The sequence below is a fragment of the Natator depressus genome, chromosome 1 (genome assembly GCF_965152275.1).
Source record: "Natator depressus isolate rNatDep1 chromosome 1, rNatDep2.hap1, whole genome shotgun sequence".
In the NCBI taxonomy this organism is placed as follows: Eukaryota; Metazoa; Chordata; order Testudines; family Cheloniidae; genus Natator; species Natator depressus.
This window is the reverse complement of record NC_134234.1, coordinates 201521853-201548072: the sequence shown is the minus strand read 5'-3', so window position 1 is coordinate 201548072 and position 26220 is coordinate 201521853. Positions and strand designations below refer to the sequence as shown.

The 26220-nt window shown below is 47.1% G+C and overlaps 1 protein-coding gene across 2 annotated transcripts in view; it reads left to right on the top strand.

Moving 5' to 3' along the window:
• The first annotated feature begins 9126 nt into the window (after window positions 1–9126).
• B4GALT4 (beta-1,4-galactosyltransferase 4) overlaps window positions 9127–26220 on the top strand; it is a 78792-nt gene continuing 61698 nt past the window's right edge. The window contains exon 1 of one of the 2 annotated variants that reach the window (XM_074974352.1): window positions 9127–9148. The gene's annotated coding sequence lies outside the window, so the exon portion shown is untranslated. Of the gene's footprint in view, window positions 9149–9206; window positions 9322–26220 lie in introns of those variants that run through there. The other variant, XM_074974343.1, reaches the window with a different exon arrangement.

Below are 26220 nucleotides of genomic sequence, written 5' to 3'. Positions count from 1 at the left end.
GGACACCATTTGTTCCGATATTGCGGCTCTGGCCACTCCAGCCACCTTTTTTTTTTTTTTGCTTCCCCCATGTGTCCCAATACTTTGTCCATTTCATCTGGTCACCCTACAAGTCCTCCAGTGGCTCCAGGGGGACAAACACCCCCCCGCCACTGCCAGGCCTTTCTCCACCACTTCCTGGGCCGTGGCCTTCGATGCTAGGAAGAACACGACCTTTCCGCACATCTTGGAGGCTGCTACGATGGCCGTGGTCCCCACTACCCTCGCTAATGCCTGCACGTAGGTTTCTATGTGGGGCGAGGCGGCCACCAGGAGGCAACGGACGCGGTGCTTTCTGGTCAAGGTGGGGAAGAGGCCCCGGCTGCTATAGATGGTAGCGGAGGCGGTGGCCGGGAGAGATGACGTAGCGGCAGGCAGGGGGGCACTTGCAGAGCTGGTGGAGGGAGCAGCGGGGAGGGACGCCACAGCCGGTGGCGGGGCTGCGGCAGTGGGGGCAGCCCCTGCCATGGAGGGCCTAGTATTTTTAGCAGGGCCTTGACCCTTCTTCTTGCTCCGGCCCTTCCCACCAGCTGGGGGAGCTCCTCCAAAATCAGAGGGGGCAAGGGACGTGGCAGCAGTGGAGGTCACCCCGTTGCCCGCTGCTGCTGGTGCCCCAGTGGGGGCGATAGCAGGTGGTTTGGCAGCGGTGGTTGAGGTAGAGGCTAGGGGGAGTGATGCGGGGGGGGGGGCACGTGGAGGAAGGGCAGTGGGGGCTGCCCGAGGGGTCCCACCCACCTCATCCTTTGCCATAATAAGGGGGGGACAAACGCCAGAGGAAGGGGGGAGAAGGGGAACAGGTCAACCACTCCTCCCCGCTAGGCTGCGGGCGGGCGAGGAGGGGAGAGCTGGATGTGGGGAGCTATCAAGGACGTGGGGTGGGGGTCTGTCACCAACTCAGAACAGGATTCCAGCTCCTTTAGCTATCTAGAGGAGAGGGGGTTACAATAGCATTAGGGGGGTGCAGTGATATAAGGGTCAACTAAAACAGGAGGGGCACAAGTACATGGGAGGGGGCATGGGCGCATAGAACAAGGGGCTAATCAGGGCAGGGGGACCGCAGGTGGAGGGGAACAACCATATTGGAGGTAGGACAAGGAGACCCAGGGGCTAGCTTCAGAGGCTGGGGCGGGGCAAACAGAGCAGCAGAGGAAAACGGGCAGGGCAGACAAACAAACTGAAGCTAGTGAGAGGGGATGGGGCAAAGGGGAGAGCAAAAGGCTGCAAGGGGCAAATAGGCCAGGTAGCAAGGGGAAAAGCTGGGGGTTTGCTGGGGGCAGGGGGTCAGTCCAAGGAGTGGGGAACGTGCACTCACGTGCACTTGCAAAAGTCAGTTTGGGCTGGGTGCTGCTTCAGGCCCAGAAGGTGGTGAAAGTGCATGGCAAGCCAGGTGAGCAGCTGAGTCCCAGAGGCAGGAGCTTGAGGCAGATGGTAAGCGTCCACTGGGGGTGGTGGAGGGGGCAGCGATGGTGGGGACAAAGGGGAACACACAGATGGACCAGGGAGCAGGCTTCATGCTACACCCACTATGTCCCCACAAACACAGTCAAAACCCCTACCACAAGGGCACAGGTCAAAAGTTATTCAGTCTTAGAGGCCCCCTCCATGGTAGTCTGCAGAGTCTCTGTGCGCTCCCCAGCAGTAGATGGTCCTCTTCTACTCTTCCTCAGGGCTCCAGCAGCTCCTCAGCAGCAAACACAGCAGCAGCTCCAGGCAACAGTCTGGTGGCCAGGCAGGAAGGGCCCCTCACAGGTAGTGGTGGTGATGATGTCCACAGCAGCAACAGCTGGGGCTGGGGTCCCTAACTCCCCTCCTCTGGGGAGTAGGCCAGCAGGCCCCCCCAAGGGGCTGGAGCTAGAGCAGCAGCAACCAAGCGTGGGAGTAGGGGGTCCAGCAGCCAGCCAGCAACCAGGTAGCAGAGAAGGAGGAGGTGGTATCTGGCCTAGCTAGGGGAAGCAGCAGCAGCAGCAAGAGCGCAGGACCTAGTAGGAGCAGGAGTAGCAGCCTCTTATCTCCTTCCAGGCCAGAGGGCTATAGGAGATAGTCAGAGGCAAAGCTTCTGGCCACTGGAGAAGCAGGTTGCTGTTCCCTGACTGACCAGGGCAGGGGCTGTACTAAAGTAATCAGAAATGTGCTAGAACCAATTAAGACAGGCAAGCTAATTAAGACACCTGGAGCCAATTAAGAACATACTAGAATCAATTATTGCAGGCAGACTAATCAGGACACCTGGTTTAAAAAGGACTTCCCATCTGTTAGTGTGGGGTGTGTATGGAGCAGGGAGTGAGAAGGTGTGCTGCTGGAGGACTGAGGAGTACAAGCATGATCAGGCTTCAGGAGGAAGATACTGTGGTAAGGATAAAGAAGGTGCTGGGGGGAGGCTGGGAAAGTGGCCCAGGGAGTTGTAGCTGTCACACAGCTGATACAGGAGATATAGACAGCTGCTATCCACAGAGCCCTGGGCTGGAACCTGGTATAGAGGGTGGGCCTGTGTTCCCCCCCCCCCCCCCCCATTTCCCCAACTCCTGGTCAGACACTGGAGGAGTTGACCTAGTCTGTGAGCAACACCAGAAGGGAAGGTCTAATTTGGAAAGGGATCTGGCCTGTTCTTGACCCACTAGGTGGGACAACAGAGACTGTGGAGATTGTTCTCCATTTCCCCTATGCTGGCCAGTGGTAAGGTTAGCTGAGTGAATGGCAGGTTTGAGCCTCTAGCAGAAGTGGCCAAACTGAGGGCTGCTGTGAACCTCTGAGGTAAGCAAACCTGCCAAAAAAGCGCAGGACCCACCAAGGCAGAGGTGGAACTTTGTCACAAGGGGATTCTCTAGTTCCTTAAGTTTTTTTGGCTCAGGTCACCACCCAGGAATCAGAGAACCTATAACCACTCTGAGCACCTTTGCTCGGCAAATAAGTACAAACTTGCAAGCACAGAGGTTTAAACAAACAAGCTTTATTGGGGGTGAGTGGGGGCAGAAAAGGGAAAGGCCAGGTTGAACTGGGACAAATATTGATAATTTAACACCTTTTCCACCATCTATGAGCGTTATGTCGGACCTGCCAGGCTCTGGAGTGGGGCTTGCAGCGACACAGGATGTGGGGTAGAGTCTCACTGGCATAGCCGCACTTCCTGCTTCGCTTGTCCCAATTCCTGTGGTGGATGGCTCCCTTCAGCGGAACGCAGTACAGACGGGCCCTGTGGATGAACCTCCAGTCAGCAAATTGGGTGAAGCTTCCCCCAGGGAGGAAGTGGTTGCTGGTGTCCTACTTGCACATCACCTTGAATGCCTTGCCCTGGTCTGTGGATGGGATGCCTTGCCACATATTGGCAGTGGATGGGATGCTTCAGGGTCCTCTCCAGTATGGTTCTAACTTTCGGAGTGAGGACTGTGCTCTGTATTCTTCACCTGTGGCACCAGGACTCCCAGCTCCTGCCTTTCCTCACACCACGTCCAGCGGCAGCCGATACGTTTCTCCAGTTGACACGTGGCGTTGCAGACATGAATCTAGAGAAGCAGTCTCCCCTGTTTCTTCCAAATTCACCTTCCAGCGAGCCGCTCAGATAGGTGGCAACATCTTGATTGGAAGGGGTCCTTGCGATTTGCTTCTTCATGGCATCCCACATAGCACTTTCTGCGATGTTCCTCACCATGGCATCCGGGCATGTCAGAAGGCATGAGTGATCACTGCAGTATCGCACAGATCACCCATATGAGGGACGCTGGCACCACCCTGCCTGTGCAAGATGTACACCAGTTCATTGCTGGCTCTCTGGGAAAGAAACATCCACTTCTTCACTAGCTGTCTGATGGTGTTGTCTGCCTTGTTCAGAGGTACCTTTGCCACGGCAGGTCCCCTCAGCACGAATGAGATACGGGGGATCAGGAAGGTGTTCAAAGTGTTGATCTTCTGCCATGGTGCCAGTAGGGAGGAGTCGATCCTGGCCACATCTCATAGGATCTCTGCAATAGTATCCTCAGGTATCTGCTGGATGTGGAAACCGTGGATGTGCCAAGATGTCGGTATGCTTGCCCGCCCTTGAGGAAGATCCTGGGTTCACCCTGGATCTGCAAAGGCGTTGCATGGACCGAGTCTCTTCTACTGCCATCAATATGCAGGAATGCGCACTTCCTAGCGTTGAAGCAGCGTGTCATCCAGTTGGCAGCCTGGCTTGTGACATCAAGCATTTATTGAAGACTCTCAGGGTTGTCTGCGATCAGGACCAGATCGTCTGCGTAGGCAAGGATATTCATGCTGTTGCCATACAGGTCGAAACTGCTGGTCAAAAATTCTAATGTTTCTGTAAGGTCAGAAAGTGGTATATAACAACCAAGGTTGCTTCATCAGTGTCTTTTCCTTGCATAAGAAGTGTGCCATTGTGAATTTATGCTGCTGAGGGAAGTTTTTTTTTTTCATGATACACAAAGGAAGTTGAAGGTGATCCTTTTTTTTTTTTTTTTGGTCCAATCTCATTGCTTCCTACTGTGGAAAATAACTGACTTCACCAACCTAATACAATGACATAACTCCATGTGGTACATACTATGTCTCTCTGCAGAATGGATTTTTTTTTTTTTAAAGTTGCATTCCCTTGTAACGGTTATTACTATTTATAGCCAACAGTGTGATGGCTGAAATCAGCAGTTCTTATTGTTGGAGCATGTGTTCCTTGATCTTGTCCAAACACTAACTACTGTTAATTATGATTCTACTGTTTGAAAAACTTGACTCACTGGAATGGTTGGAAAAAGACATAGGTGCTAGCTTGCATTCACATGTAACAATTCACCCATGGAGATGGGCCTAGCCTGCAATATGCAGGTTGAGACCAGGATCTAAATTTTTCTCAAAGTTTGGAATCCAAGGTTCTTGTTCAGATCCAAAGTTCTAGTTCTTGTCATACACTATCACAGGGGGGCTTAGTATGGATGGAGAGAGTCTAATCCTGGACAGATTGATTTATAAGGTGAGAGAAGATGCAATTGGATTGTCTGGTATGGATCAGCTGATCTAGGTCCCATGCTCAGAAGGAGACTAGGTCATACTGTACTATGTTTTTCATCTTGCCTGAGCCAATCCTTGTGGGTCTGTGTGTTTTACTCAGTTACTACAGAATTCAGTGAGTTTTGTCCAAATAAGGAGTTCAGGATTTGGCTTAGAGAAAATAAACTTGTTTAAAGGGATATTGGCAAACAGTACAGGCTCCTAAATATAGGGTCCGGGGGCGGGGGAAGAATGGGTAAGTGGAAGGGTTTACAAAAGTGGAAGTGTTTTGCAAGTGTATTTACAATTTTAAAAATATAAATGAAACTTTTTGGAATGTGAATTAATCCTCTGCAGTTTTGCAAACCTACACATGGTAGCACTGTGCAAGAAAACCAGAAAGAACCAGTTTGACTGTCCATGCTGGGAAAAGTGCAAAAAGTAGGTGTCCTAATTAACACTAAAAGAAAAGGAGTACTTGTGGCACCTTAGAGAATAGCCAATTTATTTGAGCATAAGCTTTCGTGAGCTACAGCTCACTTCATTGGATGCATACTGTGGAAAATACAGAAGATGGTTTTTATATACACAGACCATAAAAAAAATGGGTGTTTATCACTACAAAATCCAGGTTTTCTCTCTTCTCCTCCTCCCCCCCCCCCCCCCTTGGTAATAGCTTATCTAAAGTGATCACTCTTCTTACAATGTGTGTGATAACCAAGGTGGGCCATTTCCAGCACAAATCCAGGGTTTAACAAGAATGTCTGAGGAACAGTGGGGGGGAGGAATAAACCATTTTTTCATGGTCTGTGTATATAAAAACATGTATTTTCCACAGTATGCATCCGATGAAGTGAGCTGTAGCTCACGAAAGCTTGTGCTCAGATTGGTTAGTCTCTAAGGTGCCACAAGTACTCCTTTTTTCTTTTTGCGAATACAGACTAACACGGCTGCTACTCTGAAACCTATAATTAACACTGATAAACCTAAATTTGATTTTGAAAATTCTTCAATCTTAAATGTTAAAATGTACCAGAAGTTGGAAATACTAGATTGTTTGTTTTTAAATCTGTCAGTGAATCCACACACACACCTTGTTGTTTTATCCTTTACTACTATATGGTTCCAGAAACAAAAGATCTTTCCTTGATTTTGATTAAAACTAAAGAAGCAGAAAGTCCCTCTCCCTTTAGCAAACATTGATGTTTGGGAAGCAAGTGGCTTAGTTCTATGATTTCTTACATTTTCAAAACATCTGCTGAACAGCACTAATTTTATGTCACTTTAAAATTTTAAACATCTTAAATGCTCTCATTTTGAGGGCAGTGTTCTAAAAGGTATTTAACTTTTATTAGTAAACACAATGCACTGTACCCTCAGTGCAAAATCACTGAGGTCAGCAGCACTCAGAACTCTGCCGGATGCATAGCTAATGGGGTAGATATTCTCCACATGTGCTGGAACCATAAAAACATGCATAATATCTGGGACTGCAGTCAAGAAAAACTGAAGCCTTATTAGGCATTCAGATACTGACCACACCTATATGGCTTCAATTTATACCTCTGAATTATTGTTTCTAAAACAAATAGAATATCAGGGTTGGAAGGGACCTCAGGAGGTCATCTAGTCCAACACCCAGCGGGACCAATCCCCAACTAAATCATCACAGCCAGGGCTTTGTCAAGCCTGACCTTAAAAACTTCCAAGGAAGGAGATTCCACCACCTCCCTAGGTGACTCATTCCAGTGTTTCACCACCCTCCTAGTGAAAAACTTTTTCCTAATATCCAACCTAAACCTCCCCCATTGCAACTTGAGACCATTACTCCTTGTTCTGTCATCTGCTACCACTGAGACCAGTCTAGATCCATCCTCTTTGGAACCCCCTTTCAGGTAGCTGAAAGCAGCTATCAAATCCCCCCTCACTCTTCTCTTCCGCAGACTAAACAATTTCTGTTCCCGCAGCCTCTCCTCATAAGTCATGTGTTCCAGGCCCCTAATAATTTTTGTTGCCCTCCGCTGGATGCTTTCCAATTTTTCCACATCCTTCTTGTAGTGTGGAGTCCAAAACTGGACACACTACTCCAGATGAGGCCTCACCAATGTTGAATAGAGGGGAACGATCACGTCCCTCGATCTGCTGGCAATGCCCCTACTTATACATCCCAAAATGCCATTGGCCTTCTTGGCAACAAGGGCATGCTGTTGACTCATATCCAGCTTCTCGTCCACTGTAACCCTTATGTCATTTTCTGCAGAACTGCTGTCTAGCCATTCGGTCCCTAGTCTGTAGTGGTGCATGGGATTCTTCCGTCCTAAGTGCAGGACTCTGCGCTTGTCCTTGTTGAACCTCCTCAGATTTCTTTTGGCCCAATCCTCTAATTTGTCTAGGTCCCTCTGTCCTATCACTACCCTCCAGCATATCTACCTCTCCTCCCAGTTTAGTGTCATCTGCAAACTTGCTGAGGGTACTGTCCACACCATCCTCCAGATCATTTATGAAGATATTGAACAAAATCGGCCTGAGGACCGACCCTTGGGGCACTCCACTTGATACCGGCTGCCAACTAGACATGGAGCCATTGATCACTACCTATTGAGCCTGACGATTTAGCCAACTTTCTATTCACCTTATAGTCCATTCATCCAGCCCATACTTCTTTAACTTGCTGGCAAGAATTACTGTGGGAGACCGTATCAAAAGCTTTGCTAAAGTCAAGGAACAATATGTCCACTGCTTTCCCCTCATCCACAGAGCCAGTTATCTCATCATAGAAGGCAATTAGATTAGTCAGGCATGACTTGCCCTTGGTGAATCCATGCTGACTGTTCCTGATCACTTTCCTCTCCTCTAAGTGCTTCAGAATTGATTCCTTGAGGATCTGCGCCATGATTTTTCCAGGAACTGAGGTGAGGCTGACTGGCCTGTAGTTCCCCGAATCCTCCTCCTTCCTTTTTTTAAAGATGGGCACTACATTAGCCTTTTTCCAGTTGTCTGGGACTTCCCCCGATCGCCATGAGTTCTCAAAGATAATGACCAATGGTTCTGCAATCACATCCGCCAACTCCTTTAGCACTCTCGGATGCAGCGCATCCGACCCCATGGACTTGTGCTCGTCCAGCTTTTCTAATTAGTCCCAAACCACTTCTTTCTCCACAGAGGGCTGGTTGCCTCCTCCCCATGCTGTGCTGCCCAGTGCAGTAGTCTGGGAGCCGACCTTGTTCGTGAAGACAGAGGCAAAAAAAAGCATTGAGTACATTAGCATCCTCTGGCACTGGGTTGCCTCCCTCATTCAGTAAGGGGCCCGCACTTTCCTTAATAAAATGTAAATAACCAGCCAAGATAACAATATTGAGAGAGGAATCACAGTACAATAAATCAGAATAGCTGCCAAGTATAACTAATTTAGTGAGGGACAAAAAAAAAAATTATATAAATTGCAAAACATAATGGATTCCTCTGAGAACATATGGCAATTCTTTGGCCCTAGGGCTGCAGTGGGTCACCTAATGGGACTACTCACCTGAGTAAAGTTAAACACATGTATAAACCTTTGCAAGGTTGGGGCCTTATTTAGCTATGATCAGAAAATGATAATCATTTTAACAAAGTCTGCTTTGCTTGAATTGGCAGCAGTGATGCAGTGGTGGTAGCTTGATGATGACAACAGGGCTATTATTATCAACTATTATTTGATTAAAATTAAAGTCTGGGGAGACAAAGAATTTGGTTGGCCAAATAATTCATAATGGGTGCCGCCGACTGGATAATTTCAGGGAAGCGATCAGGCTACGGGGCGCCACGTTTCTTTGCATGCTTTAGCGGGCACCGTGACAACCTCTGGGATTGTGGCCCCTGGGGGAGGCTGGCCCCGGGGGAGCGCAGGCCCGCATCGCAGGTACCCAGCAGCCAGAGGCAACCCTGCCACGGAGCCCGTTCAGACGGTGCCAGGTGGGGGCTGTGGGGCGGGACAGGGGCCTTGACACCTTCCGGGGGCTACGGGCGGGGTTAACCCCCCCGTCCCACAGAGCGGCGGGGGGTGGGAGGGGCCTGGCCCGGCCCGGCCCCGCGCGCGGGGCAGATGATGGCGGGGATGGCGCGTGCGGAACGGGGGTTCCAGCCCCACGAGGCAAGGGCGGGGGAAGGGAGCGCAGAGGGGCCCCCCGCGGGGGTGATTGGGGGGGGGAGGGGTCGCTCTATCCCTTCGCCGGGGTCTCGGTGGTGGGAGGCGGCCGCTCTGCCGTCGTCTCTATGGTCGGCGGCACGGGATGCGGGCTGGTACCGGCACCGCGGCGGAGGCAGGTGAGGAGCAGCCCGGTCCGCGCCCCCCTCCCCCGCCCCCAGGGGCTCTGAGGCGGTAGCCGGGGGCGGGGGGACGGTCACAGTCCCGGAGCTTCCCAGAACCGGCCCGGCTGGGGACTGGGCCCGTCACGGGTCACCGCCCCGTGGCCCGGCTCCTAGGAGCGACCTGCCCTTCCCGCGAGCGAAACAACGGGGCCAAGGGCAGAAAGGGGGTCGGGGGGGGCAGTAATACCGGCCCCCTCTGGGCAATACCGCTCCCGCCCCTCCCCCCCATGCCGCCGTTGCACGGGCCAAGCACGTAAAAGCTCCCGGGGCCGAAGCTCCAGCGCGAGGCCCGTTGCCGGCCGCGCTCCGTCCCGCGAGCGGCTGCGGTAACGAGCCAGCGCCCCGCGTCCGCGCTGGCAGCTGCGGCGAGCCTGTGAAGCGCTGTTTGCGTCGCTCTGGGTTTCTAGCGTGGAAATGGAGAGGCGCCTCTCTGGGCAACTGCTTTGGAGCTGTGAAGTAGTTTGGGGCTTAGCGCCTCCCCCCGGGGTGTGTGTGTGTGTGTGTGTGTGTGTACTGGGATCAGCCCCAGCTGTGAATTTGCGGTGGCTTTGCATTGCGGTGTCGCATCAGGAGTTTGGGGTGTGAAGTGAGTGGGCTGTCAGTCTAACTTCAGAAAAGCGACGGGGTGTGTATTTAGAGGAAGCTGTCCCCTCGAATTTGGCGCACCGTTTAGACTCTCTGAAAACTAAGTTCCTTCCAAACCCAAGAATAGTATAAATCAGTGATGCTCAGACCTCAGTGGTTCAGAAGCCAAATTAGCCATCAACATTACACTGTGGTTCTTTTGGGTGACTTCATTGTTTCATTTACTGTAGTATTATTCATACTTAAACACAAGGGAAATCTTTATATATAAAATTATTCTCATAGTGTATAAGTTAGTAACTGAGTGCAAGCTGATAACATAATTGGTTAATAACATAATAAAAGCATCTTGACTGGTTAATAATTAAATCACATAGTGTTTTAATATCATGTTCTGCAGAGAGCGCCAGGAGACACATTAAAGAGCCATTTGTGGCTTGTGAGCCGTAGTCTGAATATCACTGGTATAAATGTTTCTATGAATTAAAGAAAGAATTCCCATGGAGACAAATAAGCAATCCACTGCAATATATGTGTAAGGACAACTCATATATAGTGCAGCAATGGGAAAAGGAAATCAACTATAAACAAAAGAGAAATGGTCTTCATTGATATTTCCTTGTCTTGGGAGAAATGCAAAAAGTAAAGCAACAACATAACAATGACAAGTAAATGTACCCTTTAAAATTATTCTACTGTGAAGTTATTGGCAAAATAGGAGGGAAATTTGCTTACTAATGATTAACATTTGAATGGTCAGCGTATTCAAAGCACTTTACTAGCATTAGTCCTTATACTGTGGTTGGGTAAGTCTAAGTCAGGGACTGGCAACCTTTGGCCTGCAGTCCACCAAGGTAAGCCCTCTGGCGGGCTGGGCCGGGCCGATTTGTTTACCTGCCGCGTCCACAGGTTCAGCCGATCGCAGCTCTCACTGGCCGTGGTTCGCCACTCCAGGCCAATGGGGGCGAACCGCCGCCAGTGGGAGCTGCGATCGGCTGAACCTGCGGACATGGAAGTGTTATTTACCCCTTCGTATAACATAATTTCATTGGGTGACCCCTGTTCCTTAATAGGCAGCTGGTTTAAAACAAAGAAAAGGAAGTACTTCAGACAAAACACGGTCAGCCAGGGGATTTTGTGAAGGCCAGAGGCGTAGCTGGGTTCAAAAAAGAATTAGATAAATTCATGGAGGATAGTTCCATTGATTGCTATTAGCCACAATGGTCAGGGACACAATCCCATTCTTTGGGTGTCCCTAAGCTTCTGACTGCCAGATGCTGGGACTGAGTGAAAGGGGTTGGATCACTCAGTAAATGCCCTGTTCTGTTCATTCCTTCTGACGCATCTGGCACTGACCACTGTTAAAAGACAGGATACTTGGCTAGATGGACCCTTGGTGTGACCCATATTAGGACCATTCTTATGGGTTGCTGACTGGGGAAATGCCTTGAGAGCCTAGGCTGCCCAGGCCCTTTCAGCAAGAAGGATTGGTACTTTTCCCTTCTCTGTTTTTCTCTTTGGTTTCCTGAAGGCTTAGGACTGACTTTCGTGGGCTATGGAAGCATATAGACTGTTTGGACTACTTTAGCTTCCCCAGTAAGGGGGCCAGACGTCCTGAATAGCACCGTGGGAGGGCTCTGACCTAGAATCTGAGGCTGTAGCAGTATCCACCCTCTCCCCAAGGAAGATGCTAGAGAGGTATAGCCTATTATAGTGACCTATGGGGAAAGGTTAAAAAAACTGGTCTTGTTTAGTCTTGAGAAAAGAAGATTGAGGGGTGACCTGCGAAGTCTTCAAATATTAAGGGCTGTTATAAAGAAGACGGTAATCAATTGTTCTCCATGTCTGTGGAAGGTAGGACAAGAATTAATGGGCTTAATCTGTAGTAAGGGAGATTTAGGTTAGACATTAGGAAAATTGTTTTAACGCTAGGGGTAGTTAAGCTCTTTACTAGGTTTCCAAGGGAGGTTGTGGAATCTACATCACTGGAGGTTTTAAAAGACAGGTTGGAGAAACAACCTAGACTGTCCCTGGCAGGTAACTTGATCCTTCCTCAGCACAGGGGGATGGGGGATGGACTAGATGATCTCTTAAGGTCCCTTCCAACCCTATCTTTCTATGATAAGAAGAAAAACCACCTGCACATCTACCAATGTGATATATGCCATCATGTGCCAGCAGTGCCCTTCTGCCATGTACATTGGTCAAACTGGACAGTCTCTACGTAAAAGAATAAATGGACGCAAATCAGATGTCAAGAATTATAACATTCAAAAACCAGTTGGAGAGCACTTCAATCTCTTTGGTCACTCGATTACTGACCTAAAAGTTGCAATTCTTCAACAAAAAAACTTCAAAAACAGACTCCAACGAGAGATTGCTGAATTGGAATTAATTTGCAAACTGGATACAATTAACTTAGGCTTGAATAGAGACTGGGAGTGGATGTGTCATTAAACAAAGTAAGACTATTTCCCTATGTTTATTCCCCCCGACCCCACACTGTTCCTCAGACGTTCTTGTCAACTGCTGGAAATGGCCCACCTTGATTATCACTACAAAAGGTTCCCCCCCCCCCCCCGTCCCCCCACTCGCCTGCTGGTGATCACCTTAAGTGATCACTCTTGTTACAGTGTGTATGGTAACACCCATTTTTTCATGTTCTGTGTGTATATAAATCTCCCCACTGTATTTTCCACTGAATTTATCCGATGAAGTGAGCTGTAGTTCATGAAAGCTTATGCTCAAATAAATTGGTTAGTCTCTAAGGTGCCACAAGTCCTCCTTTTCTTTTTGCGAATACAGACTAATACGGCTGCTACTCTGAAACCTCACAATATAAATGTCAGAGATCCAGGAAATGTACACTTAAGGTGGTGATCCTCACAAAACACAGCCACACAACCTTGACTTCATCTTTGATGTCTGCCTGAGGTGTCTCTTAGGGATGTCCCAGTACATTACTCCTTCCTAAGGGTATGTCTACACTACGAAATTAGGTTGAATTTATAGAAGTCGAATTTTTAGAAAGTGATTTTATATAGTCGATTGTGTGTGTCCCCACCTAAAATCATTAAGACCATTAAGTCGGCGGAGTGCATCCACAGTACCAAGGCTAGCGTTGACTTCTGGAGTGTTGCACTGTGGGTAGCTATCCCACAGTTCCCGCAGTCTCTTCCGCCCATTGGAATTCAGGGTTGAGATTCCAATGCCTGATGGGGCAAAAAACATGGTCATGGGAGGTTCTGGGTATATGTCGTCAGGCCCCCATTCCCTTCCTCCCTCTATGAAAGCAACGGCAGACAATCGTTTTGCGCCTTTTTTCATGGGTTACCCATGCAGATGCCATACCACGGCAAGCATAGAGCCCGCTCAGCTCACTGTCACCGTACATCTCCTGGGTGCTGGCAGACATGGGACTGCATTGCTACACAGCAGCAGCTCATTGCTTTGTGGCAGCAGATAGTGCAGTATGACTGGTAGCCATCCTTGTCGTCTCCTGGGTGCCCGGCTGGCCTTGGTCAGGTTGGTCGGGGCGCCTGGGCAGACATGGGTGTTCCTGGCAGATCTCGGTGAGGTCTGTCGGGGGTGCCTGCACATAAATGGGAGTGACTCAGGTCATTCTCTTCTTTAAGTTTTGTCTAATGAAGATTCAGTCCTGCATGGAATATTGGCAGAGGGATGGCTCTCCCAGCCAACAGCACTGTCTGCTGCCAGCCTACTTCTCCCTCCCTCCCTCCGTGAAAGCAACGGCCAACAATCATTTCACGCCTTTTTCCGTGCGGATGCCATATTGCTGTCAGCATCGTCATCCACCCGCCGCTTCCGCTGCCACTTTGCTCTCCTGCTCACGCCATACCACGGCAAGCATGGAGCTCGCTCAGATCATCGCGGCAGCTGTGACCGCTCTAAACACCACGCACATTATCATGCGGTATATGCAGAACCAGAACCTGCAAAAGCAGGTGAGGAGGCGATGGCAGCGCGGTGAGGAGAGTGATAAGGGCATGGACACTGATTTCTCTCAAAGTACGATACCCAATGGCTGCGAAACTTTTGTATGCGTAAGGGCAGTTTCATGGAACTTTGTGACTTGCTTTCCCCTGCCCTGAAGCGCTAGAATACCAAGATGAGAGCAGCCCTCACAGTTCACAAGCGAGTGGCGATAGCCCTCTGGAAGCTTGCAACGCCAGACAGCTACCGGTCAGTCGGGAATCAATTTGGAGTGGACAAATCTACTGTGGGAGCTGCTGTGATGCAAGTAGCCAACGCGATCACTGACCTGCTGCTATCAAGGGTAGTGACTCCGGGAAATGTGCAGGTCATAGTGGATGGCTTTGCTGCAATGGGATTCCCTAACGGTGGTGGGGCGATAGACGGAACCCATATCCCTGTCTTGGGACCGGAGCACCAAGGCAGCCAGTACATAAACTGAAAGGGGTACTTTTCAATGGTGCTGCTGCAAGCACTGGTGGATCACAAGAGACGTTTCACCAACATCAACGTGGGATGACTGGGAAAGGTACATGATGCTCGCATCTTTAGGAACTCTGGTCTGTGGGAACGGCTGCAGCAAGGGACTTACTTTCCAGACCAGAAAATAACCGTTGGGGATGTTGAAATGCCTTTATCCTTGGGGACCCAGCCTACCCTTAATGACATGGCTCATGAAGCCATACACAGGCACCCTGGACAGTAGTCAGGAGCAGTTCAACTATAGGCTAAGCAAGTGCAGAATGGTGGTAGAATGTGCATTTGGATGTTTAAAAGCGCACTGGAGCAGTTTACTGACTCGGTTAGACCTCAGCGAAACCAATATTCCCATTATTATTACTGCTTGCTGTGTGCTCCACAATATCTGTGAGAGTAAGGGAGAGGCGTTTATGGCGGGGCGGGAAGTTGAGGCAAATCGCCAGGCCACTGATTACGCGCAGCCAGACACCAGGGCGGTTAGAAGAGCACAGGAGGATGCAGTGCGCATCAGAGAAGCTTTGAAAACCAGTTTCATGACTGGCCAGGCTACGGTGTGAAAGTTCTGTTTGTTTCTTGATGAAAGCCCGCCCCCTTGGTTGACTCTACTTCCCCGAAAGCCAACCGCCCTCCCCGCCCTCCTTTGATCACCGCTTGCAGAGGCAATAAAGTCATTGTTGTTTCAAAATCATGCATTCTTTATTAATTCGTCACACAAATGGGGGGATAACTGCCAAGGTAGCCCGGGAGGGGTGGAGGATGAGGGAAGCACCGGGTGGGGTGGTGGAGGAGGGGAGGACGGAAGGACAAGGCCACACTGCACTTCAAAACTTATTGAACGCCAGCTTTCTGTTGCTTGGGCAGTCCTCTGGGGTGGAGTGGTTGGGTGCCCGGAGGTCCCCCCCACCGTGTTCTTGGGCGTCTGGATGAGGAGGCTATGGAAGTTGGGGAGGAGGGCGGTTGGTTACACAGGGGCTGCAGTGGCGGTCTGTGCTCCTGCTGCCTTTCCTGCAGCTCAACCATACGCCGGAGCATATCAGTTTGATCCTCCAGTAGCCTTAGCATTGCATCCTGCCTCCTCTCATCACGCTGACGCCACCTCTCCTCTCGCTCGTCCCTCCTGTCCTCGCGTTCATTTTGTGCTTTCCTGGACTCTGACATTGTTTCCCTCATCGCATTGTGCTGGGCTCTTTCAGCATGGGAGGCCTCCATGAGCTCAGAGAACATTTCATCGTGAGTGCGTTTTTGTTTGTTTTGGGTTTTATGTTTTTGTTTTTGGCTTCTAATCTTTGATAGCCTCTGGGACAGAGATGATGGAGGAGCGTTGAAACATTTGCAGCTGCGGGAGGGAAAAAAGGGAGATTAGTCTTTAAAAAGAGACATTTTAGAGAACAATGGGTAGACTCTGTCATGGTGAACCAAGCTGTTAGCATTACATAGCACGTGTGGTTTCTTTACAAGGTCACATTTTGCCTCTTATATTGAGGGCCTGCCAGTATGGTGTGAGAGATCACACATGCAGGCTGGCGGGCAACAGAATTCGGCTTGCAGGCAGACATGGTAAGTCACAGTCTTTTGGCTTCTTTAACCTTCCTAACATGTGGGAATGGTTTCAAACAGCAGCACCCTCATTTCACATACCAAGCACCCGTTGGGTTGGCCCTTTAAAATGGGTTGGCCATTTAAAAGGAGGGGTTGCGGTTTTCGGGTTAACGTGCAGCACAAACCCAACTAACCGCCCTCCCCCCCCCCCCAATTCTCTGGGATGATCGCTTCACCCCTCCCCCCACCGCGTGGCTAACAGCGGGGATGATTTCTGTTCAGCCACAGACAAACAGCCCAGCAGGAATGGCCACCTCTGAATGTCACCTTAATAAAATTCCCGTATTTCAACCAGGTAACCATGAATGGTATCACTCTTTTGAGGATAACACAGAGAGATAAAGAATGGATGTTGCTTGAATGGCAGCAAACACCGGGACCACACGCTGCCATGCTTTCTTATGCAATGATTCCAGACTATGTGCTACTGGCTTGGCGTGGTAAAGTGTCCTACCATGGAGGATGCAATAAGGCTGCCCTCTCCAGAAACCTTTTGCAAAGGCTTTGGGAGTACCTCCAGGAGAGTTTCATTGGGATGTCCCTGGAGCATTTCTGCTCCATACGCAGACACGTTAACAGACTTTTCCGGTAGCTGTACTGGCCGCAAATGCATCCCAAGTCTTCAGGGCAAATTAATCATTAAACATGCTTGCTTTTAAACCGTGTATTATATTTACAAAGGTACACTCACCAGAGGTGCCTTCTCCGCCGTCAAGGTCCGGGAGCCCGGGTTGGGAGGGTATTGGCTCCAGGGTGATAAAGAGTTCCTGGCTGTCGGGGAGAACGGTTTCTCTGCTTGCCTGGTGTGCGCTATCTTCAACCTCCCCCTCCTCCTCATCTTCTTCGTCCCCAAAATCCTCATCGCTGTTGCGTGAGACTCCGTTGCAGGAGTCCACGTACAGATGTGGGGTAGGTGTAGGGGCACCCCCTACAATTGCATGCAGCTCATCATAGAAGCGACATGTCTGGGGCTCTGACCCCGAGTGGGCGTTTGCCTCTGTGGTTTTTTGGTAGGCTTGCCTGAGCTCCTTAAGTTTCACGCGGCACTGCTGCGGGTCCCTGTTATAGCCTCTGTCCTTCATGCCCTTGGAGATTTTTTCAAATATTTTGGCATTTTGTGTTTTGAAATGGAGTTCCGATAGCACAGATTCATCTCCTCATACAGCGATCAGATCCAGTACCTCCCGTTCGGTCCATGCTGGAGCTCTTTTGCAATTCTGGGACTCCATGGTCACCTGTGCTGAAGAGCTCTGCATGGTCACCTCTGCTGATGAGCTCACCACACTGGCCAAACAGGAAATGAAATTCAAAAGTTTGTGGGGCTTTTCCAGTCTGCCTGGCCGGTGCATCTGAGTTGAGAGCACTGTCCAGAGCGGTCACAATGGAGCACTCTGGGATAGCTCCCGGAGGCCAATACAGTCGAATCGCGTCCACACTACCCTAAATTCGACCCAGCGAGGTTGATTTCAGTGCTAATCCACTCGTCGGGGAAGAATACAGAAACCAGTTTTAAGAGCCCTTAAAGTTGGAAAAAATGGCTTCGTAGTGTGGACGGGTGCAGGGCTAAACCGATCTAACGCTGCTAAATCTGACCTAAAGTCGTAGTGTAGACCAGGGCTAAGTGTTTGTTTAGTGTGCTTTCTTCCAACCAGAAACAAGTATGCTTTTGATCAGTGATGGTGCCCAGAGCATGTTGGCGTGTATGAATAGGATAGCTGATTTGGAGTTAGGATAGGCACAGATAAAATGGCAGGTATTTTTAGAGATGAGTAAGGTCCTGGGGTCCCAGTTTCATTTGGTGTTCCTACAGGGCAGAGTTAAAGTTGTGTGGAGACTCTTGTCTTGCTTTGTTTTCCATGCTGCTCCTTATACATCAAATATCTTCTCAATCTTGGAGCGACAAACCTTTCCTCATTGAAATCCCTCTTAAATCCCTTCTTCCATGATGCTCTCAAAAACTGAGATTTTAAAAATACATAAGACTTCCAAATTGTTTCCCAGTGCATCTTCTGTCGACCTTGTAGTTTATAAGCTCATTGTGGCAGGGATTGCTGTTATCTCATTTTCTTGTATGCTGAACACAAAGAGACTTATATAACAAATAATGATAATGAGGAGTGCAACCTGCACAACTGTTTGTACTCTGGACACAAATAGGATTTTTCACTACCTGTGATGTTCGAGCCATGCCCCATAAATGCACATTGGTCTTTTTCTTTCCTTTAAATCATAAATTCCCCCTCTAAGGAATTCCGGTTGTGTTCTACACACTGACTTAAACCAAGTCAATCTGCTGTTGCCTGGAAATGTATTGCCTATTGTCATCTTTCTAAAATACTGTCAGTTCAACAGAAACCTGAGCCACCTTTTGCCATGTCCAGCCCTACCTAGCACCTCTAACATCCTGCTGCAGGAAGGTCACAAGTGCTACTATTAAACTAAAATTTAAGAAAAATAGTCAGAGGAGTGCAGAAGGTCATTGGAGCTAGAGCAGACTGTGACTGCTTCTTCCTGAAACTGACAGATGAGTGTCTGTTAGCAGCCAGTTCCTAGGCTTGGTGAGTGGTGATTGAGTAGCCGTGTTACTTACACTCTCCAGACTACCATAGGCATAGTAATTCTAGAACCATGGCTGGAAGTTTTCTATGTCAACCTAATTATGTCAGTGTCTACACTACAGCCTTTCTCCCACCTACCTAAGTTCCCTACTACACGGACATATTAACTTCATCTCCACTAGAGGCATAAAGCTTATGTCGGTATAGTTAGGGCCATGCCATGTCTGTGTAGGCACTGCATCCCTTACATCTATTTTGTCAGTTTCACAGCAGGACCCGTGAAATTCACAAGAAAACTCCTGCTTCCCTGGAGAGCTGGGTGGCTGCAGACCCTGCTCCCTGCTGTTCTGTCAATTTCAGGGCTCCCTGATGCGTGAAATTGACAAGGTTGCCTGGCTCCCAGTGGGTGGGAGAAGAGAAACCCTGGGTGGCTTCCGCCTGCTCTCAGCGGGGAATGGGGAGCAGAGGCAGCCTGTTGGGAGCCTGTGGGGCAGCCAGGCTCCTGGTAGGTAGTGGCCAGCGGAGCTGAGAGACCAGCTCTCCGCTCCCCACACTATCCCTGGCACCTCCTTATTCACCACTGTCATATACAGGCAGACCTCAGACTTAGGACACAATTGGTTCCTGAAAATTGCATCGTAAGTTGAAACATCATAACTCTGAACCGCAATCCACTCCATTGCGGGACCGAGCACCATAAAGTTGAAACCAATGTCGTAAGTCGAATCAGGGTGTCAATTCAGAAACGTCATAAGTGCTGTTTGTCGTAAGTCGAATGTCATAAAGTCGAGGACTGCCTGTAATTAGGATATGTTTTGCACAAACTATGCCTTGTGAAGTATCATTCTAAAAGTCTTGATCTGCTAGACATTAATATCTCACTGGATTGTATGTGCTATTGTCGTATGTGAAGTTATGAAGTTTGGCTACATATGTGTTACTGAAACATGTTGTGAAGTTGAAAATACCCACAAGTAGCCTTTCAGGTGCAACAGTAAAAAGGCCAAACAATGTTAATGGCTTATTGAACAAATGCACACAAGCACAAGGATTTCCCCAGGAACTATGTACAATAGAAACCTCTCAGAGATAGCACTACACAATGGGAACTGTTTGACCCAGGTCACAGCAAAAGAGCTTTCCAGCAAGTGGGAAGAAGATACAAAAGGGGGAAATGACATCATGATGGTACCTCACTCTCCCTACAACACCACACCTGGAAACACCTGAGGAACAAAGACTGAACTAGGGGACGTGATGGTCCCAGGCTAAAGGGATTTCTAGCCTGTGTAAGAAAACCCATGCTGCAAAGCAAAGGCAGCTTGTGCCTTAAGACTGTGCCAGTCTATTTATCATTCAGGGTGAGAATTTGCTAATTCATATCCTACCTATCTAGTATGTTAAGCTCAGTTTGCGGTTTTGTTTATTTACTAGGTAATCTGCTTTGATCTGTTTGCTATCACTTAAAATTTATCCTTTTGTAGTTAATAAACTTTTATTTTATGTTTTAATCCAAACCAGTGTGTGTTTGACTAAGGTGTCTGGGGGAAATCTCAGCTTGATTACAAGTGTGCATGGTCCTCTTCACACTGAGGGAGAGGTGGACCAGGTATTAAACCCATATACTGGCCAGATTTGACCAGGGCAGGATGGTACTGCTCCAAGGTCCTAGGCTGGGAGGCTGGTTGTTAGAGAGCCAGCATGTAACTGCAGCTGGGTGTGTCCCTTCCTGTGTGAATGCTGGCGAAAGAGCAGGCTTGGAGGGCTTTGCAGCTTGTCACAGCAGCACAGTGTGAGAAGAAGCCCAGGCTGGTGGGTCAGAGGGCTCAGTGGTACCCCAGTTCCAGGTGGCATCCCAGGGGCAACCTGTCACACCCACCACCTACACTACTTCAAATTCTGGATTCAGTGCACAGCCTGTGTAACCACATTGTGCATTAGCAAGGTTCAGACATGTTGGAATGTTTCCCCTCAGCTACCTGACTATAGAAGCAAATGCTACCACAGCTAGAACTCCCACCTCTTAGGCTCATTGGATCAGATAGGAGGCAGGCTTCCAACTCCACCCTGTGGTCTTCTGGTAGGGAGGTGAGTGAGAGGGCATGATCACCTGTGCTTGATGCCCATGGAAACTTCCACTTACCAGCTCCTTACAGAGATGTAGAGGTTCTTATCTCTGATTATGGAGTGGCTGGGTGATTTTTTTTCACAGCCTACAAACCAAATGTTGCTGTTTTCAGTCTTGTTTAGGACTCTTCGTTCTTACCCTATACTCAGAGCAGGATTTTCCATCCAGTTGTACAATTATCTGACATTTTTATCTTTAAAACTGAAAGGGAAAAAAAGCCAGATGCTTAATCACCATAATATAGACTTCCCTGTTAGTGATCAAAGAACTCCAGTGGGTAGATGCTCATTCCTCTTTGTACTTTTTGTAGGAGTCAGGAATTTTCTTTGTCATCCTTTGTCAAACATTTTCCACCCTTTGTTCTGTAGTGTGCTGCTTGGCTGCTGCCCTCCAACCCAAAGAGAGCTGCATTTCAATAGAATTGCGTTAATACAGTTTGTGGCATGTGTTGGGATAAAAGGCATTGCATAAATGTAAATTTATCTCTAAAGTTTTAGGTAGCATTATTTCTAATACTTTTCCCTCTTATAAAAATAGTCTTCTTAGGATATCAAAGTGCTTCACAAATATAAACAAAGTCTCTCAATCCCCCTCTGTATTAAGTAAATGTTATTAACCCCTGTGATGGGGTTCTAGTGGACCAGCTATGGTAACTCAGTTAGGGTGAACTGCAAAGAATGGGGCAGACAATCTTCATAAAGCTGGTGGATATTCCAATACCTAGATTTACCAAGCCAGCATAAAACAGCTTCTTTATTACTTCACTGGTTACTCAGAAGTCCAAACAACACAGTTCCCTTAAAATGATCCAGCCTCAGGCCTCAATCCAGGTACTCACATCAAATATGATGAAAATTTCTGTAAATCTTATTTCATCATATAAAAGAAAAGGTTCTACCCCAATCCCAAAGGATTGGACACATTACCTCCCAGGTTATTGAATATTCCAGATCTTACCCAAATACACGCTACAGCCAATTCTTACTAACTAAACTAAAATTTATTAAAAAAACATGACATGAATTCAGTTCATTTAGGTGCAGATTCATAGCAGAGATGGTGAGCTTTGTGGTTGCAAAGAGTTCCTTTAGAATTCAATTAATAGGTCATATTTCAATGTCCAAATCTCATATTCAGGGTTTACCAGCAAAAGTGGGACCTCAGTCTTGCGACTCAAACTTCCCCTGACGAAGCCTAAGCAGATCTGAGATGACAGAATCCGGACCCAAGGATCTTTTATACAATTTCATGTCTTTTGACAAGTTGGAATTCCTCAGGGAACAAAGGATGACTTTGAAGGAGATCCATAACTGGTACTTAGCTATACGAATTAACATAAGGCCATTTGCTTGTTCCTCCACCATTCACAGTACATTTCAAAGAGAGATGAATACTGAGATATTCCATGTTTACAATTCATTTAAATGATAGGATCTTCTTTTGATCTCTGAATTATCAGAATACAGCATAGACAGGTAGGGACTGTTGATTACATTGTGGACCCTACTCATACATATGTAAATGCACAAAAATAAAAATATTATCTCCTCACATGTCTTCTGTGGGTTATTTATTTTGCAGGATGTTTAACCCTTTCTAGCCAGGCGTCACACCCCCAAATGTGAAACCGGTGTGGCAGAGCGAAAATAGAGCTCCTGGATACACCGTAATGACCTCCCAGCATTGATCTGAGCTGTGTTTATATTGAATTCTTTGTAAGGTGCACCAAATTATTGATGCATGCTTTGGCCCCAGCCAAAAACTTAGTCCATACTTTGTGAAACAATTTAGTGATTCCAGGGTTTGGTCTATGTGATGACTTAACATAGCCATTAACATTCTTCAGAGAGCACTTACTCTGGCATTCAGACATGAAGGCTGCGAGGTGTTGTACCTCAGTTTCCCTTTGTGCACAGCAGTTCAAGCTTGTAGTGGTTTTTCTGCCCTGGAATGTTTTAGAAATATTTCTATGCATTAGCTGTGAAGCCTCAGCCTTATTAGGCTTTTTAGCACAAAGTGTGTTGTCATGTAATGAGACAGTATAACCATGAAGGCCTTTACAATATAATGAGTTCTTATGCATCACTCCCAACATGATCACTGGTTTTTCCAAAAAACCATGCACATTATACATTTTCAAAAAGCAAAGGAGTACTTGTGGCACCTTAGAGACTAACCAATTTATTTGAGCGTAAGCTTTCGTGAGCTACAGCTCACTTCATCGGATGCATTCAGTGGAAAATACAGTGAGGAGATTTATATACACACAGAACATGAAAAAATGGGTGTTATCATACACACTGTAAGGAGATCACTTTGTGTGAGATCCTTACAGTGTGTATGATAACACCCATTTTTTCATGTTCTGTGTGTATATAAATCTCCTCACTGTATTTTCCACTGAATGCATCCCATGAAGTGAGCTGTAGCTCACGAAAGCTTACGCTCAAATAAATTGGTTAGTCTCTAAGGTGCCACAAGTACTCCTTTGCTTTTTGCGAATACAGACTAACACGGCTGCTACTCTGAAACCTATCATTGTACATTTTACAGTTCTTGCTATCAGCAACAAGTTAGTTACAATCATTAGCAATAACATCAGGTTTATCACAAGTGTACATTTATAATTATTTTTGTCATGCCAAGTCTTTGGTTTAGACAGATTATTCTTTAGGTCAGCTTGTTCAATGTCCTTCTTGAATCTTTGTTAGCTTTTTCTTGACCTCAGGGTCTTCCTTAACATAGGCTTTCAGTTTAACCACTTCCTTGATGTTTTGGTATTTTAGGGTTAATCTGTGGCTTTTTGCAAGGTTTAATGCTTCCTTTCCTCCCTGCCCAGTAGGGTCAAAATCTGAACTCTTTGCTGTAACAGAATCCATTAGCTGGCTGGGTGCGTCCTCTTTGTTAATGGCTTTGGGCAAGTCTTTCTCTCCCAGTCAGTCAGGTAATTTGCATCAACACAGACACTAGCTTGTTTTCCAATTTTTAGATCCTCAAGTTTTACCAATTCCAAGGCTGGACTCTGTCTTAAAGAGATACCATCCATTTTCACTAGCATGTTAGATCTAATGTTCCTTTGTCCTTCCATTACCAACTTCTGCTTCCACATGGAATTAAATGTCTACAAATCATGTCCAAAATATCTAGAGATAAGAGTTTGCCTGCTCTGCCCTGCATCCTTGTAACCCAATCTTTCCTCAGTACCTGAGTCACAGACTGCTTACTTAAAGAATCAACATGGAGACATTCATGTTCCAACAACATTGTCTCCCCAACAAGCTGGTTAAGCTGATAGTGCTGTTTAAACTCCCTAACAATTTTTATTCCATCTGAAATCTCCGCAAAGCTATCCACAATGGATTTTTTTCAAAACAAATTCAGTGGATTCATTTTCATTTGAAAGACTTTGGCCACTAGGCACCAGCACACTTTCCTCAGAAGAGAGACTGTTTACTACCAACAATCGTCCATCAAGAGTCATGGAAACAATTCCTTTTCACAGACTTCAAAGACTTCACCAAGAAATTCCTTTCCTTCTGCAATATCATGCACTGCAACAGATTCTTTCTGAGCTTTATTTATGTCCAGAACCAACTTTGGCACAACAGACAAATCACCAAACTCTTTTTGAGTTTCACATACATCCAGAATTACCTCTGGCCCATCAGGAGGATTTTCACACAACTCCCTTTCAGGTAAACTGCTTGACTTCCTTGTCACAAGATTAGAAGCATTCTCCTCCTTGTTACAAGTTGCCACACTGTCAGTGGCTAACACAGTCAAATCACCTTCATGCTTTCCTTGTGTCCTGGCTATGATATCACCCTGGTCAGACAAGGTTGTCATATCTTTACTCAGCAACACATTAGCAATATACAAAATAGGAGCACCAGAACTGCTTGGTCTGTGGGAGCTATTTATGACCTCAACTGGATGTAACCCAGTAGCAATGTCATCATCCCTACAGATACAAATTTTGGACCACTTCCTTCCTGGGCTTTAGTTGTATCCAGAACCAACTTTGGGTCAACTGATAAATTTTCAACTGTCATAGGCTGACAGGCTTCTTCTCTCTGCTCTACAGACAGAAAAAAGCTGAAGAAACATTCCCCTTTAACAGACAAAGAGCTTGGGATATCATTTCCCTTGTCCCAGCACACATGGCTGTTCACAGACAATTGCTTGGAGATTGGGGTAGCTCCCTTCATAGGCAAGTCATTACCCCTAACAGACACAGGAACATTTCCTTCACTGTCACAGTTCTCCACACTGGTAACAGGTAAGGTATATGGATACTCATGTTCCACTAACCCTGCCTTCCCAAACTGCTGATTAGACAAAGCTGCCTATGCTCATCTAAACTTGCTTTGCTTTCCCCTCCCTTAGCAGTTTATCTGTTGTTTTCCACAAATAGAGTCTTATTACACTGGGGTACTTTAAGCACATCACTTTTACCTGGGTCAGGCTTACTTTCCCAAGCTTTACTAGCCAACAATTTATCACTCACCAAGAATGTACCCCTTCCTTCCTCAGTTAGGGCTTTAACCTGATGACCAATTTTAATTTGCTCTAGAGAAACATCTTCCTGAGCCTTATCTAATGCCAGATTCACTTCTGAGATACCAGACAGACACTCCAAATTTTTTTCCACATATGCACTGCTTCTTTGCACAGATAAATAGCTATCTTCCTCAGACAGACATTTGGAGAAACCCTCCATAGGCAAATCCTTGCCCCAGTAGACACAGGTTCAGGATTATTTCTTTGCTGTGACTGGTTTATGTCATCAACTTGACTGAACAAAGTTTTAATATCACCCCAATCAAAAGATCCTTACACAATAACTTTCTTACCCCAGCTATAACTTCATGTTTAACACCATTCCATTCAAGATGGATTCTGGCTAAAGGCATACTTACAGTAAACTCACAGAGGATTACAATATTCACAATCTTATTTGGTAAATAATATTCCTCTTTGACAAGATCTGCTGTAACAAGAGTGATGTTAGAAGCTGTAATGTTCCCTAAACAGCTTTTACCATTGATTTTTACATTCTCTGCACAAGTTATGGGGTTACCTTCACCTGAGCTCACAGTAAAAGCATTTACATAAAAGGTGGCAGTGTTGGGGTAAATTTGGTCACACACAGTCAACTGCTTAGAGTCAAACAACATACCAACGTTCTTACAAACTGAATAGATTCTATCCCCATCTTTGTTTTTGAGAGGAGCTGGATTTTCAGGATGATTCAGTTCCTGTTGTTCCTTTATTCTTTTGAGTTGGAGCTTAAGTCTGTCCACTTTTGGCTTAGCTTCTAGTTCCTGCAATCAAATATATGCCATTCTTTGTTGATATTCAAAACACAGGTGTTCTCTTTCAGTAGCTTCTCCTTCCATATCAGCTATTTTTTGCTTTTGTTCAAGTTCTAGCAGCTGGTTTCTCATTGCAAGCATTTTTGCTGGGTCTGCTTCCTTATCGCTGGCAATTAACAGATTTTTCAGTACCTGC